At 41.8% G+C, this 17,325-nt stretch overlaps 1 protein-coding gene across 5 annotated transcripts in view; it reads right to left on the reverse strand.

The window, feature by feature from the left end:
• Positions 1 to 17,325, reverse strand: part of CALD1 (caldesmon 1) — a 171,568-nt gene that overhangs the window by 48,939 nt on the left and 105,304 nt on the right. The window lies entirely within an intron of this gene.

Genomic DNA, 17,325 nt, shown 5'->3' on the forward strand with positions numbered 1-17,325 from the left:
ATATTACTGGCAATATTACACAGGGTAATTGATTTTTTCCTCTTGCTTTCCCTTCCACATTCAGGCATGAATGTGCCACGAGGGCTTTATTTACTCAGTGAATTAAGCAATCTGAGTTATGCGAAAGCTTTCGCACTAACTATGAAACTTCTGCAAACTTCCCACCAACAGAACTCCAATTAGCCACTTCTCCCAACACATTTTTCTACTACTGAACAATCTGAATTCTGCAATTCAGGTAAGAGAAACGCATGAATCCAAAGATTTTAGACAAGAGAGCACAATATAGCAAAAAAAAGAAGCAAAAATAACCCAATCTATTGCTTATTTCCCAGTTCAACCAGCTTCCCAGCTGTTCTGTTGCCCTTGCCATTTCCACCACCCCAGCACCACAAGGCTGAATCCATACAGATATAACAAACTGGCAACTCACTTGGAAAGGCTGGACAAGTTCTGCCTGCAGTGTGATCTGCTGATCATGTCTGCAGAGGATGAATCAGTGCAAACTGCTGGCAGCTCCAGGGAGCAAATGGACGGATGATCAGGGCGTGGAATGAGATAATAAAAATGCCATTATCCTTTCAGGCATGTGAGACTCATTGGATGCTCTTTCCAGCCCACAGGTTAACCATTTGGTTGGTCCTGTAGCTCCTGGAATGACACTCTGCATTTGCCTGTTGTCAAGCTCATTATCTCTCTTGTATCCCCCTCCCCTCTGCTCTGTGATCCTATGATTATTTCTTTTTACTGTATTCTCTCTAATAGAGCCTCCTCATCATTTCTGGGCCCCCAGTTACAGAAATTCCTGCAGATTCCTCAGCTGCTCAAGCTGCCTGACAAACTCTTGCTTCCCATTCAGCTCTCACAAGAAGGGATTCTGTTCAGGCAGCTCATCTGAGCAGCCTCAGCACTGCACAGAGGTGCTTTTACAAGCACTTGCTCACAGGAAAGTCACATTCCAGCCTGCTGAGAGATGAGTGCACCCAGATATAAAATAATGGTCCAGGGAACAGTGCTGCCTTTTGATAGTAAATCACTGCCTAAGCATTTTGCTGGCACTTTCATCCAGTCTAACTTGTGAAAGGTCAGGCTGGATCAGTCAGCTCAAGACTGAGAGTGATGTCTAAACATGAACAAATCCAAGGAGGTGGGGAGTTGCTGCAAGCTCAACTGCAGTCAAGGTAAAACTATCTTTTGTTTGACAACAGGATTAAATCCAGGGCTGGAGCTGAACCCAGCCTAACAGGCTGTCCTCAGTGTTCTTCCAAGTAATCCAGTGAGCAGGGCAGGAAATAGAAATGCAAACAGATTTAAATGGAGGCACCATCAGTTACCAGCTTCATATGCTTGACTCTCAGACTCCTTCCCCTCAAAGCCCAAAAATGTGAGCAAACTGAAACCATTCACTGTGCAGTCCTGGAGCTTTTCCACTCCAGGCTGTGATCTTGTTACCCCTCATAAATTACCAGAGTGGCTGTGGAAGGATCAGTACCCCAAAGGGGAATCTCTGCTGTGAGCTCTCCTGTCTGTGGGGAGGAACATGTGGGTTCAGCAGGTGGCACTCTCACCTTGGAGTGACACGCAGGCCACCCTCTGCACAGTGCCATGGACAATGCACAGCCAGGGGAGCATCAACCCCGACTCCTTTTTCCTCAGAGCTTTCAAGAATCCAACAACTGCACTTTGCTCAGGACACTGATGTTAATTTATGGTCTGCTTAAGTCCCATATGCAATAACTGGATCTTTTTTCCTCCCAAAAAACTCTCTCTCATTTTTTTATGAGATAGATTTTTTGTGAAAAGGTAACAATCCTGTGCTGTATAGATAGCTGAATGATTCCCCTGTACAAGGGCTTTTTTACACACACACAGAAACAGGCCTGCAGTACCCCATGAAGTTGCTATTTATTCATGCACACCTTCTGTAGGCCCAGCCCTTTGTTCTAAAGTATGCTAAACCCCACCCCATCTTTTGCTCTTTCTCCAGGCAGCAGTGACAGAACCAGAGGACACAGACTCAGACTGCACCAAAAGAAATACAGGTTGGATATTAGGAAAAAGTTTTCTACAGAAAGAGTGATAAAGTTCTGGAATGTTCTGCCCAGGGAGGTGGTGGAGTCACCATCCCTGGATGTCTTTAAAAACCACCCAGATGTGTCACTGGGTACCATGGTCTAGCTGAGGTGGTGTTAGAGCATGGGTTGGACTCGATGATCTTGAAGGTCTCTTCCAACCTGGTCATTCTGTGAATTCAGCTGGGTGTGGATCCAGCAGCTCCCTAAGCTTACTGCAGAACTAGTTTCTCTGAAAGAAGCTGAAACACGTTGTGCCATGCTTGTAACCCCTTGGAAAAGCAGGATCTGAGGCTGCTATCGATCCCTGCACTTCATAATCCCTTCAATATTTGGAAGCCAAATGTTTGTTGTTTACTTCAGCGCCTTAACCAAGAGGGATACTTTCAGTACACCGTGGCCCTGAGGTGAAGATCTTGCATATGGAGCAGGAAGAGGCAAATCACCTCCCAGATAATCTCAAAAATTCACACAGGCATCTAAAGCACAAAAACTGATGGGACAGGAGACGTGTCTCAACCTGCATTCCTTGTATGTCCTGATGCTTCAGAGATCTAGGACACCAAAACCCCTAAGGAAGACACTAGAAAGAGAAAAAAACTGGAGCAAACAAATGCTAACCACACTAGAGCACTTGTGAGGTGTCATTCATGCCAATGAACTCAAGGCAAATGGCTGTAGCAGAGTGTAAGGTCATCTATTGCAGAATGAAAGGAACTACAGGGCCTTTCCTATTTTCTGAACATTAAAAACAGTAAAATGAGGAGGAGGAAGGAGACATGAGAGCTTTCCAAAAAGGAAATTATTACTGGGAGGTTCCAATGTCTACTCATACTAACAATAAGAATGTCCAGAGGTCATCCAGAGAGCCACTTAATATTTTGTTTGTTATTTTTACTTTAACCATTCCTGCAGGCAAGACAGAGTTTTCAGTGAGCTGATCAAAAAAGCCTGTGAATCTTTGTTTCTTTTGAAACTACAGTGAATTTAGAACCTGACAGAGGCATATGTCCAGACCATTCCTTTCCATATGTAGCTTATTCTTTTCTGTACCTATTTGCCAACAGGGAATTCTCTGTGATGCTCACTGTTCTTGTCCTGTTATTCAAATACCTTCATGTTTCTTTAGCTGCTTTGTCCATGTTGAGGCAATTTTAAAACAGGAAACTTAGAGAAACACACCTGATTGGTTTCAGAGACAGAAAACAGCTCTCCCTGCACTGCCCCTTCTCTGTCCCACAAGTCTGAAAGAAACAGGCAGACTTGTAGAGGAGTTTGCAGAGCTACTGGCATTTTGCAAGAGAACAAATGTTTTTTATGAAAATCCATTCTAATCACATTAACATCTGCTCCTTATTTGAAGAATATTTTTAACTGTTCCCTCTCTGGAAAAATGAAAGATGCCACAGTCTCTTTCATGTTCTCACGGAGCAGACAAACTCTGCTGGCTTTTTTAAGGTCTGTTCTGAAATGCCCCAAAAGAGTTCACTGCAGGGAACTCAGCGGATGCATCTCACAGGGCAAAAAGCATCTGCACTCACCATCCTAGGAGATTTCCTTCTAGGACACTGGCATGTGAGCTGGGAATTTATTTCACAGATGAACAACACTTTGTGTATTAAATCACTTGCTGAAGGTAAAGTCTGGCAGCTCATACATGAGCTCTTGGAGTATATCTCTTGAGCACTTATAAAAACAAGACTATGCACTTTGTCATCAAATAATGCTGAGCTGTCTCTTACTATGTATATTTTTTCCCAAGTCAAGCTGTAAATATCCCAAGTAACAGAGATTTTGCCATTTCCCAGTCATAAGTTTTCCAAGCTCTTTCAGGATTCAAGATTAAGAATACATCCTACAGTTATGATATCTATTCTTCCCTTCATTCTTTAACACTGGGCTCTAAAAAAAAAAAAAAAAAAAAAAAAAAAAAAAAAAAAAAAAAAAAAAAAAAAAAAAAATAAAAAAAAAAAAAAAAAAAAAAAATTATTTTTTTTACTTTAAAAAAAAAAAAAAAAAAAAAAAAAAAAAAAAAAATAAAAATAAAAAAATTATATTATTAAAAATATAAAAAAAAAAAAAAAAAAAAAAAAAAAAAAAAAAAAATTAAAAAAAAAAAAAAAAACTCTTCAAAAAAAAAAAAAAAAAAAAAAAATTAAAATTTAAATTATTTTTTTTTTTCTTTTTAACTCTATCCCATATTTATAACTACTTGGGTGCCCATAAAGAGCAGCAGTGTCAAAAAATATAATGTGTTCAATGAAACCTGTGAGTACCCAGCTATGTATGTGGATTTATGCATTAAAATACATACTCAAATTGAAATATGTAGGTTTGGGCATCTGCATGTGCAAATCATGGAGCCACACACAAGCAGAATTTGCATGTTCACACTGACACATTACCAGGTAGCAAATGTCTTATCAGAAAAGAGAACTATTTGCATAGACAGGTTCTGCAGGATTGGGACCACAAGCCTTGTACATTAAAATGCAAGAGCCTGCAGCCCACAATTATAAACACTTCCAAAATATGGAGCTCCAGATAAGACCCATATAGAGTCCATGCAGCATTCAGTCCTATCTGATGCCTGCTTCGCTGAGACAGGATTGATTTTAGAAGAGAATTTAATTTTCTCTGACTGTCCTCTAGTTTTTGAGGTAATATTATCCTGCTTTTCATTTGGAAAATTTACTGACTGCATGTATGGCTGTAACAGTAAACAAAGCAAACTCCAAGACAAGTGTTAAAATCATATTCCAAGAAGAACTATCACTGTAAATTGAAACTTGAATAGAAAAACATATTTGCTGGTGTTTGCATTCTCTATCAGTCACTTATGGGGAAATCCAGAAATAAAGCAGCATAATATTTCCTGGGTGTGACAGACCACTTCCACCAAAGCACAGCTTTTGTTTTATGTCATGTTTTCACTGCTTTCAGATAAACACGGAGAGCCAAACAACAGCTTCCATATAACCACCAGGATACAGATAATTTCTGGTCACCAGACAACTGGAATGGAGGAAAGTGCAAGAGAGAAGCAATCACAAAGGCTTTATCACTTCTGCCTATGCCCTGGCACTGCCACAGGTGAAGGACAGACTCTGGTGCCCTCTTGCCCTGAGCAGGAGTCCATTTTTCTCCCCACTCAATTCCATGCCCATTCTTTTGTGTTTTATGCATTTCAGGGACACATGGCAGTTCTCACAGCAATAAAAAGCAATCTGTTATTTTGGCTTTCAAACTTTAAAATGTGCTGTCTCTCATTTATACCTGAATCATAACGGCTATTAATAAATTTCAGCTTTATCAGTGTGAATGATAACACTCAAAGCCCAGACTTGTAGGACTTCTGCTCACAGCCATGTAGGATAATACTTGCAGAGCCCACAAAACAGAAAGCTGCACAAAACTGCCAATAATGTAGATGTAAGCTCTCTTTGCCCCAACTGTCCCTGGCAATAGGTAATTTCAACAACAGGTTTTATATGAGATTATTGTTGTTTCTAAAATATTGGAGGCATGCTGCAAAGATAACTATTCACTTCAAGCTTGGCCACAAAAGCCAGAAGGAGCCACAATGTGGTAGGTGTGATACAAACACAGATGAGAGATGCATCTCCAGGCAAAACAGGCTCTGCCTTGATTTTACTGCTGAGAGGGCATGGGTGGAGGCCTCAGCCACAGCTCCTGAACAGACAGATCAGTAAATAACAGCAAGCTCAGGGTGTGAAATGTTGGATCTGTTCAGCCCTGTGTGCCACCACATGCCAGCAAGAGCACCCAGTGTCTCACTCCAGTCTGAAGCCAGGGTCTGAGTCCAGGCTTTGGGCTTGATCCTTCACTGCTGAGAGAGTTTTATGTGTGCACACATGCACACAGCTCTGGGAGGAGAAGAGCTTTTCCTGCTGGGCCAATTATGGAGATGTTCCTGTACCAAAAGCTCCTGTCTTACGATACTCTGAACTTCAGTGGTGAGCAACATCCAAGCTCCAGTCAGGATCTCACTTCACAAACAACCCCATAAACTCAGCAGGCAAAAGCCATCCAAACTCCACCAAAGGCACCAACTGTTCAACAGCTTATGCCACTTGAACAGCTCAGAGGTATTCAAAATGCAAACTTGACCAGAAACGCTCAGTTTGGACCTTTGTTATCCCTAACTGACAGTGAATCCTCAGACCAGGCCCTGCAGGTTAATGCTCAGTTATGCCCCGGTCTGACTGGACCAGTCATTTTTAATATCTGGTGCTGGCCCTCAGGTGTTTTAGAAGCAGCTTTATTTCACTGGCTGCACGGGGATTACCAGCTAACCGGATGCTCCCAGGAACTTTTGGAGAGCAAACAGTGTCAGTTTATTTAATAACTTTCAAAGTGAAACTAAAATCTTGTCCAAATCATGTCTCTTCTGATTTAATTAAAAGGCACCACACATACTGCACTGCTCTGTTAATCATTAACTACGTTAATTCAAGACAGAAGATGAGTCTTTTCTTTTCTTTCCTTCAAAAGCCTCCAGCCAGTGGAAAACTTAATAAAAAATCCAAAAAAAGACCAGTACAGTGTAATTTTTGTTAGAATGGTCAACACTTCAGTATGCTTTTTCCCTTTCTTCTATATTTCTAATTCCTACAGGAATGCATGTTAAAAGAGAGGGGCTGGGTTTTTTTCTCTTGCTTGGCAAAATACCTTTCCTAAATTTTCTAAATATTGCCTGGTATTTGCGTCAATGTGACAGTCATTGGGTTTGACAGGAATCAGATTGCTAAACCCACACAGAAATGCTTTGGAAATTAGGAGCTAGTTGTACATTCAATTTCATTCAAATCCACTTTAGCAAACTGGCAGAGGGTGGATCTGAACTGTCTCTGTTACTCCTTCACTTCCATGGCTCACAACAGAGGTTCCTTCAGCACGTTCATCTCCACGCTGCTTTTGAGACTCACAGCTCCTGCTGTCTGATAAACCTCCTTAGCACTCCCATCCCAACCCATTTTCAGTTTATAAAGATGAGCTAGCAACACATCAAACTTACTGTCCCTGTGCAGCAAGCCTTGCCAGCTTCCTCCAGGGAGGAACCACACAGGGCATTAAATGGTATTAGAAGTGCAACACTCCATGGACTACTCAAGAAACAGGATACATCCAACACCTATTTTTCCAACAGTTCTCCTTTCTTGAAGGAGACCAAAACAAAACCCACACACACACACACAAAATATTTCTTTCCTTTCTTCTCATTTTAGGGAAATCCAAATATGAAATCTTCCAAGTCTCATCTGTACAATCTAACGGGACTTCCCTCTTAAAAGCAAAGGGTAAGGGCTGAACACATCCACAACTCCTGTCATATCAGATCAGGACTCTGCTCCATCAAGGCTGGATTCTTGCCTCCAGCCATGGCTCACACCTAACATTTTAGAGGAAAGCAGTGGGAAAGGGAAAAAATGCAAACCCTACTGCACCTGGCCCGTGGAGCAGAATTCTCCCTGCGCACAGAATTCCTCTCTGCCTGCCCTGCTGGGGCTCTGCCTCATCCAGGCTTTGCAGGCTTTCAAAAGAAGAAAAAGTGATTTATCTCATGGTAATAAACATTAAAAGGCACCAAGAAATTAAAATTGAATCATCATAGCACAGGACATAGTCTCAATCTGCATCAGAGGGGGTTTAGGTTGGACATTGGGAGGAATTTCTTCACAGAAAATTGGGAGAAATTTCTTCACTGATTAGACCTTTCTGTGATTAGACCATTAGAAAGGTGATCAGCATGCAGGGAGCTGGTGGAGTCACTGTCCCTGGAGGTGTGTAAGAAAAGGCTGGATGTGGCTCTGTGCCATGGTCTAGTTCACTGTGGTATGTGGCCATAGGTCAATCTCAGAAGTCTTTTCCAAATTAATTTATTCTGTGATAAATGTTCATCACAGCATGTGCATCAAGGGCATAATGACCTGAGGGCTTAAATTACTTAAATTTAGTGCAATAAAAGACCCAACTATATTTTTTCTTTGCATACTCAAGTGCTAATACTTATTTCTGCACTGAAGTACCTGGAAGCTGTTGTAATTTATAAAAACACCATGTGAACAACTCTAATTTTAGATCTACTTCCTATCTTCTCCTGGAAAATGGCTCTCTGGCCATACCTGACACCACCAGGACAGGACAGGTCTGAGCCAGCTCTCGAGCCCCTGGTTTCTTCCCATCTGCAGTGACAGGGGACAGCAGGAAAAGCAGCTCTGAGTGTTCACCAGTTTAAGGGAAACTGGAAAATGCTGAATTACTTCCTTCTCAGCATCTTTGGAACCCAGTGGCTTGATCACTCTCAAAGGATCAGCATCCCTGTGCATCTCCTGGGTCTGCCATGTCACCGCAGAGTGTCCTTAGGGAGTGGAGCTGGGTATGAACGCAGACCTTTGCCAAACTTGCACCAGCCTTGTAGGGGCTTCTGGTGTGCTGCAAGAAAGGGTCTGAACCTCAGTTGTTCTTTTGCTCCTCAAAAAACAGGAAAATCCCCTTTTCCCCCACTAAATATGAAAGAAATCCTTGTCAGCTCTCACTGGCTGGGATGGGTTTGCATTCTCTGCAACCTGCCACTAACCAATATCCTCCCTTAAAACTCAGCTTCTCATAGAAGCTGAAAAAATTGGAAAAACTGGCAATAAGAGGCTTAAAAGAAACGTAGCCTTCCCCAAAACAGACAGACTTGTCTTCAAGGAGGTTTAAACAAAATAGCTATCAAAATAGTCAGTAGCAGTCCAGTATGCAAAGAGAAATATCAACCACTGCCTACAAAGAAAAATAATTTCCTTTTCCCAATGGCAAACCTCCCCTTCAAGATCTGCCAAAAGCTGCAGCCTGAGTTTTAGAGCTGTGGCTATACTTTCATGCCCTGATGGTGTTTTGTGCCCTGAGACATTGCTTCAGAGTGTCACATTTTATGAATAAACCTCGTGGGATGGGAAGGATTCCAGGAACTCCTCCTGCAGGGGCTCTTACAGGATTTGGAGGTTCAGAAGAGATTAAAGCATATGCAGTATTACAAACTTCCTCCCAGAATCAGCCATTATAACAGGAACATACCCTTCCAATCTAAAAAACTTACATCCAGAAAGTGAATTTTCTACTTACATTCAGAAAGTTAATTTTCTATCATTTCATAGCACAGGCAACTGAAGACAAACCTGTCCTTAGGGCATCATCTTTGCACCTAGAGAGCTTCTGACATTTCAAGGCTTCCATGGGAATAATTAGAAATATCTCTCTCTAAAATGGCCACCAGTATTTTAGTTCACTTGAGCTCTTCAAAAATATTAAAAATGTGTTTAAAATAAACATTTCAGAAAAGTCTGAAAGAAAGAAATCAGAAGCATTTTCAAAAACTTGGCAGGAATTCATGCACTTCTAATACCTGAAAGCATTTTTTTTTCTTTTGGGAAAGGTTTGCAGCTTTTTCCTCAGCATTCATTTATTTACACCAAAGCTGCTGTGAAATTCTGACCTTAAGACTAAGAAAGGATTTCAGACCACAAAGGAAGTAGAAAAATCCCTTCAGCTCCAAATGCCAAGGTAGAACCTAAAAGCAGGATGGAAGCATTAAACCACTTGTTTAATTCAAATTCATTTTGGTCTGGCAAAGAGTAAGCTAACAACTGTTGATGTGATGTTCTGTGATTTAACTTAGCTCTTTTTTAATGTTGGAAACACAGAGCTGGGAGAAACTGGAGCAATTCCCAGAGGGGATGCCCCCACTTTGGCAGTGGGAAGGGACCAGCAGCAGGTCCTGCCTCTCTGAACACCACCATGGACAAAGGCTCCTGCATCACTTGGTGCAATTTAAGTTAACATCCACAACACTGAGGAACTTTTACAAAAACAGCTGGCCTGGACCAATTCTGAACCCAAAGATTAATAGATAATAGATATTTTGGGGGTGTAAGAAACTGTACAGAAAATAAGCAAGTACCACTTCACTGGTATTTTATTCTTATCAGCATTATTTAAAATGTATTCTTCTTAAATACAATCTTTTTCCAAAACCCAACTTTTTCCACACCCTCCCATTTGAATCCCAAACACATTTTTTAAATGTGCACTTCTTCAAAACAAAACCCAGACTATATACGTCTCAAATAACCCAATCAAACTATGGGATGTTTTCTTTCTCCATTCTTCCTTAGTAGGAAAAATATTAATAATAATATTCACTAGACAGGAGACTATTTTTATATTTACATTTTTATAATTTACAAAAAACAAAATAGGGACAATTTTTCAAGCATTATAACCAACCTTCTGGTATGTTTTTTCCTCTAAAACATTCCCTGAAAAAAAGTTCTCACCTATGATATGACACGCAGAATTTCAGGGGATGCAAAAGTCTTTCGAGAAAGTCGAGAGGAATTGATTGAACTGGGAAGATAAGCCCTCATCCTCAGCTGTAACTTAGTTACTCCTGGTGCACAAAACAGGGCTTAAGAGGTTAAATGTGGCTGTGAGAGGAGCACGGTGCCTTTTTGTTTTTAGAAACTCCACATTTAATTGAAACTGGAGATAAAGAAAATGATCCTTTGATGAAGGATGAGCGGGGTCTGGCTTTAGGCATTTTCTTATCAAGATGGACATGTTGAGAACCCACCCACCAACATACCAGAAACCACAGTTGGCAAATGCTGCACAAAGGCATTTCCTGCCTTCTGACTCTCTAGCTGAGGGCCAGATGCTTCACAATCCTTCCTTAAAAGCCCAGCTAAAGGAGTGGGAGTTCAGAGCCTTGCCCAGTCTTGCATGGAATATGGAAAGGCCAGGCAGCATCCCAGTCATGCCCTCAGCATCAAACAGGCCATGGTTCCTTCTCTGATCCTCAGCTCCCTGTCCTAGTGGGAGCCTGGGCAAAAGGACTGCTTTTCCTACCCCATCACCTCAAAAGCTACAGTTTACCATTCGAACCTGCCCAAGTGTCAACTCTTTAACTTCCTTTCTGCCGCTCTCAAGTTTGAGATTGAAGCACTAAAGATGGTATTTCATATTTGGGCTCAAATGTTTATTATTTCTTATCTATATCACAGTCCTACAAGTTATGGGTTCTACAGCATTCTACTAAAAAGCTACAAAATGCCTAACTGTCTTTCCCTACAAGGTCTCCTAAGGCTAAACTACCCAATTAAGAAATGACACCTAAATGATTTTTACTTTTAACCCAATAACTGATCCCTCGTGCCCTGCAATGTGGACTTTTCTGTCCAATTACAAAACACCACCCAAACTCATGGAGAAGAAGGTGAGGAAGAAGGACCAGGCTCTGCCCTAAAACCTCCATCTTAGCTTCATATATATTACTGTATTCGAAAACCTTAAACTCTAAGTTTTCCACCACTTTACACACTTCTACTCAAACTACACACCCATAATCCCAGCTATCAATCAGTTTTGGAAGCCTTCTTCATGGGCTCAGGTCAAATGCAATATTCTCTTGATGGTCTGTGTCTCTCAGCACAGAAAAGTTAAAATTCTCAGCACCCAGGGTTCCAAAATCTCCCCCCAAGAGCTTTGTGCGTCCCCGAAAACACACGCAAAGAATTTTATTAATTCTGTAACTGATGTCAGATCACCTTGCAGTTAAGAGGTGCTCCAGCCCTTGTCTGTGGGTCCATTTTAGCCTCCTTACACCAAATGTGCTCCTCTATTTATCCAGGGAGCCAGATACAGTCCAGCACACATGGTGCCGTCTCAAAATGATGTTCTCAGAAACAAACATCACCTGGTGTTTCTCTTTTCCCCTGAAGAAAGATGACAAATGTCCCCAAAGGAAATACAGTGAGAAGTGAACCCAAAGCTGGGATCAAATTGCTCTCTTGTAGCTGCAGAGGAAAGAAAATTATCCTTTCCTCTTCCTGCTTTGCCTTTTTTTTTTTCTTTTTAGCTAAAGTATTAGGCAGGCAAATAGAGCAGATTATGATGGACAGGCAGATACTATTATTTTATTATTGGTTTTTGGCCACGTTTGCCCTATACTGATCTTGGCTCCAGCCATATTATGGCTATGTCAAAAAGAAGGGAAAAAAAAAGGAAGCAAGAGTTAAACAAAGAGTCTTTAAGTACTAGCAAAACATTTGGATTCAGGCACTCGTTCATGCCCTTTAAAGCCATTATTTTAAAAAATGTTTATGCAGCAGGGGCATTTCTCCTACACATAAAAATTCTTGAAAAACAGGAAAAGGAAATTAATGCTTCCTTCGAAATTAACAACTATTGGCACAGGCTTGGGTCTCTTACTGTGATACTCCATGGTGCCCTTACCTTTGTCCATATTTACAAGAGCCTGTGCTTTTTTTGAAGTTAAGATCTGAACATTTTTACTGATGTCAAACACTTTTCCAAAATTATTTTTGAATTACCATCTAATTACGGGAACACTATAAACAAACTATCATCCTTTCAGAATTAAAGGCAGAATTTCAAGGAATTTGCATTGTCCCACCAAGGCCCTAGGGTGACACAGTCAGGCACTGCTTCAACACAGATCAGTTAGCAAAATTTTGTTGTTCTGGCAGTGTTTTTCCTCTGTAGTAATTTCAATCCTCTGCCTAGCATGCTGTCACCTTGCTGCATGATTGGGAAGGCTCTCCACACCTCAGGTGACCTCCAGCACACCCGTGCACTACCAGAAATCACACGCCCTCCATACTTTCACTAGTGGAATTAAAGAGGGCCTGCCTTGATGGAAACATGCTGAGCTGAATAAAACTTGAATCTAATCCAGAAATGCAAGGGGGCAACACAGCAATGCTCTTCAAAACTTCCTTAAATCCTGCTGACAGCAAGGAGTGTGTACAAGTCCAAGTCTTGTAGCCCACACAGATGGATTAGAAGCCACCACATAAATTTTGGAGGCATCCTTACCCAGGGAAAACGTGGCAATGATATTGATATTCTGTGACACACTGCAGTCCAAGGAAGCACACATCCACTCCTGCTATTGAATTGCTGTATTTTTACAGCAGTCAGAGGCTCAATCTGCATTAAGAACAGCAATGAAAACCTTTCAGCAGATTGTGCTGGAGGGAGCACCTGCCATACTGGCAGTGGGAGCCCAAAGGATTGCAGAGATAACCCCTCAAGCTATTACAGCTCATCCTAAAGAGATAACACCAGCCAAGGAGAGGAGTCCTCCTTGCTCCTCCCCACGGAGGCTGGGCACAGAAGAATGTCTGCAGCACAAATTCTTACCACAAAAGTGTTGTATCAACCATTACCAGGTCTAACTGCTTTGCAAGACTTTAACAAAAGGTTTGATCAAGCAGTGGCTGTGTATCAGCAGTGCCTATGTGATGCCTCAGGTTTAGCTTTTATATTTTTTCAGATTCTGTGTTGCTTTAGTGTGTAAGCTTCAGAGTTTTCTTTAGCTCTGAGCTTCATATTAGGGATGGTGAGCTCTGTGCACAGAGCAGGGAGACAAAACAATTCCTGCTCCAGCTGGGCACCAAGGACAAATGATCCAAATCTCAGCCCAGGAGCACAAACACCGTGGGCTGGAGAGAGAAAAACAAGCAGGGTGGGACTGCAGGGGCTAAAGCTGGAATGGGACAATGAACTGCAAGATGCAAATGGAGCAGAACTGATCACAGTGACAGACCCCGTGCCCGGTTGTGCATTTTGGGGCCATTTTGGTTCATCTTGGGTGCAGCCCTGGCTGGGCTCTTGTTCTGCCCAAGGTGCATCCATTGAGGAGACCCTTTGAATAAATCCCTGCTTTATTCTGTAACTCCATCCAGCCTCTGCTATAGGTCAGCCCTCTCAAGGCATCAGATGTGTCTGCTGAAGTTACCTCTGGCAAGGAGCTGTGCTAGACAGCTCCTGACAAAGATCAAGCCAAACTCATCTCAGTGCAGCTTCACTGATGACAGAGCCCCCACAAATCACATCCTGTGTTTACTTCGTGGAGGGGAGCCCATAAGCCCCAAGTAACTGGACACATCTCTTTGTTTACAATAAACTTTTCAATACTGAGGGCTCAGTTGTATTTTCATGTCGGAAGACATTTGAAGAGGAGATCCCTTTGGCAACAAGTTCTTCTTTCAGTGAAATTTGCACCAAATTTCTTGTCCTGACAATCTCTGAAAATTATCACATAGGGCATCACAGTTTTCAAAGAGTAAATATATCCCCAGCTATCCAGGATAGAGGAAAAAGAATATTAGAAATAGATAAATATGAATGGAGAAAATGACACAAGTTTTACAGCTGGTCATCTTCCCCCTGGTTCACCATTCCTCCTCCACTCACAGTGAAACCACTAAATGCACATTAAAGCTTTTCCTCCAACATGAATAGTTCCTGTAAGGATGATTGTGAGCTAGAGCTGAGCAGGGAGGACACAGGGGCAACACAAGGTGTCTGGGAAAACCCTGTACGTCTATAAAAATGCTGATTTTTAATCATATGACACTTTGGATTCAAAGCCACTTGATGTGCATACAACACCAATATCTAAAAATTCTGCAGTTACAAACTTTTTCTTTCCTTAGGCTCTGGGAGAAGAAGCCCAAAGGCTTTTTAGTTTTACCTCACAACTAAAAAATTTAGGATACTAAACAGCTCAATGCAATGGGCCTAAAAATGGCGTCATCTTTCATGGATCAAGTCCCATGAATTATGTGTGCAGTAGCAAAATCCTGCAAAAAAAATCTTCCCAGGGAATTTTAATTTCCATGACCACAGTCCTAATAAGTGAGGTAGATTCTGTTATGATTACTGTGACCTTGAATATTATATAACTACAGTCTGGGAGAGATTTTACTGTTGAAAAAAGCTTCATGTAAAAAAAAACTAAACTACTAATGGTCATGACAGAAGTGAGAAATTTGATCTGGTCACATTCTAGACAATAGAGAAAGGAGAAAAATACTGAGATTCAATAAAGCCACAGTTTCATCAGATAAGAAAGGCAAGGTAACAGTGAAAGAAATCATAAACTGGGAATGTAAGAAACTTGGAGGTCTGCAGCCAGGTTTTACCAGACTCATTGCACCTGGCACCCTTGCAAGCTCACTCAGCAAAGCCACCTCTGAGTCAAGGCTGTGGCACATGCAGAAAGCTTCCATTTGGAGCACACCCTGCCACCTTTGGCTTGGGAGTCAAGACATCACTGTGACTGCAATCCATCACCTTTATCCTTGCTGACCTCCATGGTTTCTGGCCTCCCTGCTGGAATAACACAGCCAGTACTGACTCTGCAGCAGGGCATAGCACCAAGTCCTGCTTCCATCTGGCTGTTGCTTTTTCTCCTGGGTTTTGCCTGCAGAGGGCCAGAATTCCCCCAGAGTAGCTGCTTATTTCATATTGTTCTTATCTGTGGGATCTCACCCTGCTGAGATTTCTACCTCAGGTGCTTTTACACAGGGATTTGGCCACAAAACCTGGCACGCAGGGCACTGAGGGGAGGGGACACCTGACCAGACCACAGTAGGAACCATGGGTTCTTGGGAGCCAGTCAGTGTGCTAATAAAACCTTCCTACATTTGGTCAAGTTTCCAGTTTTCTGGTCAAGTTTCCAGTTTTCCTTCACCATTGGTCATGATCTAAGTTCACCTTTCTGACTGGATCTGTCTGTGTCCCTGTGCCTGGCTGGGTTTGCCCCATCCCCAGGGCCTTTAGGAATTTAGTCTCTGTACCTACACCACATTTGTTCCTTTCCATTATTAAGTTTTTATTTTCTGGCTAGTTCCATCGTTCCCATCCCTCCTTATTAGCCAGCTCCTCCCAGCTGAGCCCAAGCAAGGGGAGCACAGGGGGCTTCAAAGCTCACACTTATCCAGGTGGGTTCTTGATGGTTTTCAGCAGAGACCTTCCAAGACTACAAAAATCTGCCTGGGGGGGGTCATCAGCTGCCTTTGGACAGCAGGTCCCAACCCTTTGGCTGGTCTGCTCAGCACAGACCACCATTTCCCCTGTGAGGTCCATCTGAGCCCTCAGCCTCTCTCCACCCACCAAGCTCCTTTCTCTGACATTTGCATAGCCTGGAAGGTCAGATTTTCTGTTTAGTAGTCATGTTTAATAACCTCTGATCTTCAGGCAAACAACATTACAGATGGGAAATTAAGCCCTGATCTTTGTGATCATGACATTGCTCACTCAGCAGGCCAAAGAGAGGTACAGTCTGCAGTGAAGGGTTTGTTTTTTTAAAATTTTCCTGTCCTCACAATTAATTTTCTTTAACCATTAAGGCAGCAAATGAGCTGTGTGGCCACCAGCCCTTGCCTCCAGCACAGCAGCATTTCAAAACTGCAGGGTATGTGTGCACATCTACCTACATATTTACGTGGCAAACAGAAATTAAATAGTCAAATTAACAGTAACACAAGCTGTCAAAAACACAAACAGTTCCCATGAAGTCAACAGCACTGTTCTACAAACATGGGCAGGTAGGTTACAGGCCACAAATCCTTATCAACTGTGCAGAGAAAGAGAAGCTTAAAATATCTTTCATCTTCTAAAAAAAACAAAACACCATCCCCTCATACAGGCTAAAAGATGCTCCAGGGCTGCTGGGAATAGCAGGGAGCTTGGGTGAGGTTTTCAAGAGCACAGATTGTCTTTTGTGCAGCCCCATGAGATGAAAAGAGATTTCAAAGGCAAATCTCAAGACGTATTGAAATACCTTTTAAAATCTGACTCTACATACAGGACAGATCTCACATATTTTTTGCTGACAAATAATCCTTCTTACTGACAATCTAGGTTTTCTCTGTCTAGAAGGTACCCAATTCCCATTTATTGTCAGGCTTTGCATGAGTCAGTCTCTTTTAAGACTAAAGAGAATTGTGAAAAATAAAAAAAGTCTGACTAGATTGCATCACAAGTAAACAGTGAATTTCTCTCAAAGGCTGCGCATCAAATTATGTCAAATTTTACCTGCTTTCAATCTGGCCCACAGCCTGCACCTCTCACTTTCAATTTAACACATATTTGATGATTTTGTAGATTGAAATTATGTATTGGCTTGTGTAAGAACAAGCTTTGTTGTGGACCATATTTTTAATTTGCAAGTCTAGTTCAGCATAATGCCTTTATTTTTTTTATTTTTTTTTCTGGTCCAGCATTAAGTATTGGTACAAGTAGCAGCTCTCCCAAACTTGCCAAAATAAAGAGGAATATTTTCTGTGGGAGTATAAAATAGATTGGCCCCTGTTATTCTAACAAGCACATGAGTTCCATGCAGGAGAGAAACAGAAATAAAGTGCTCATTCATTAC

The sequence above is a fragment of the Camarhynchus parvulus genome, chromosome 1A (genome assembly GCF_901933205.1).
Source record: "Camarhynchus parvulus chromosome 1A, STF_HiC, whole genome shotgun sequence".
Classification (NCBI taxonomy): Eukaryota; Metazoa; Chordata; class Aves; order Passeriformes; family Thraupidae; genus Camarhynchus; species Camarhynchus parvulus.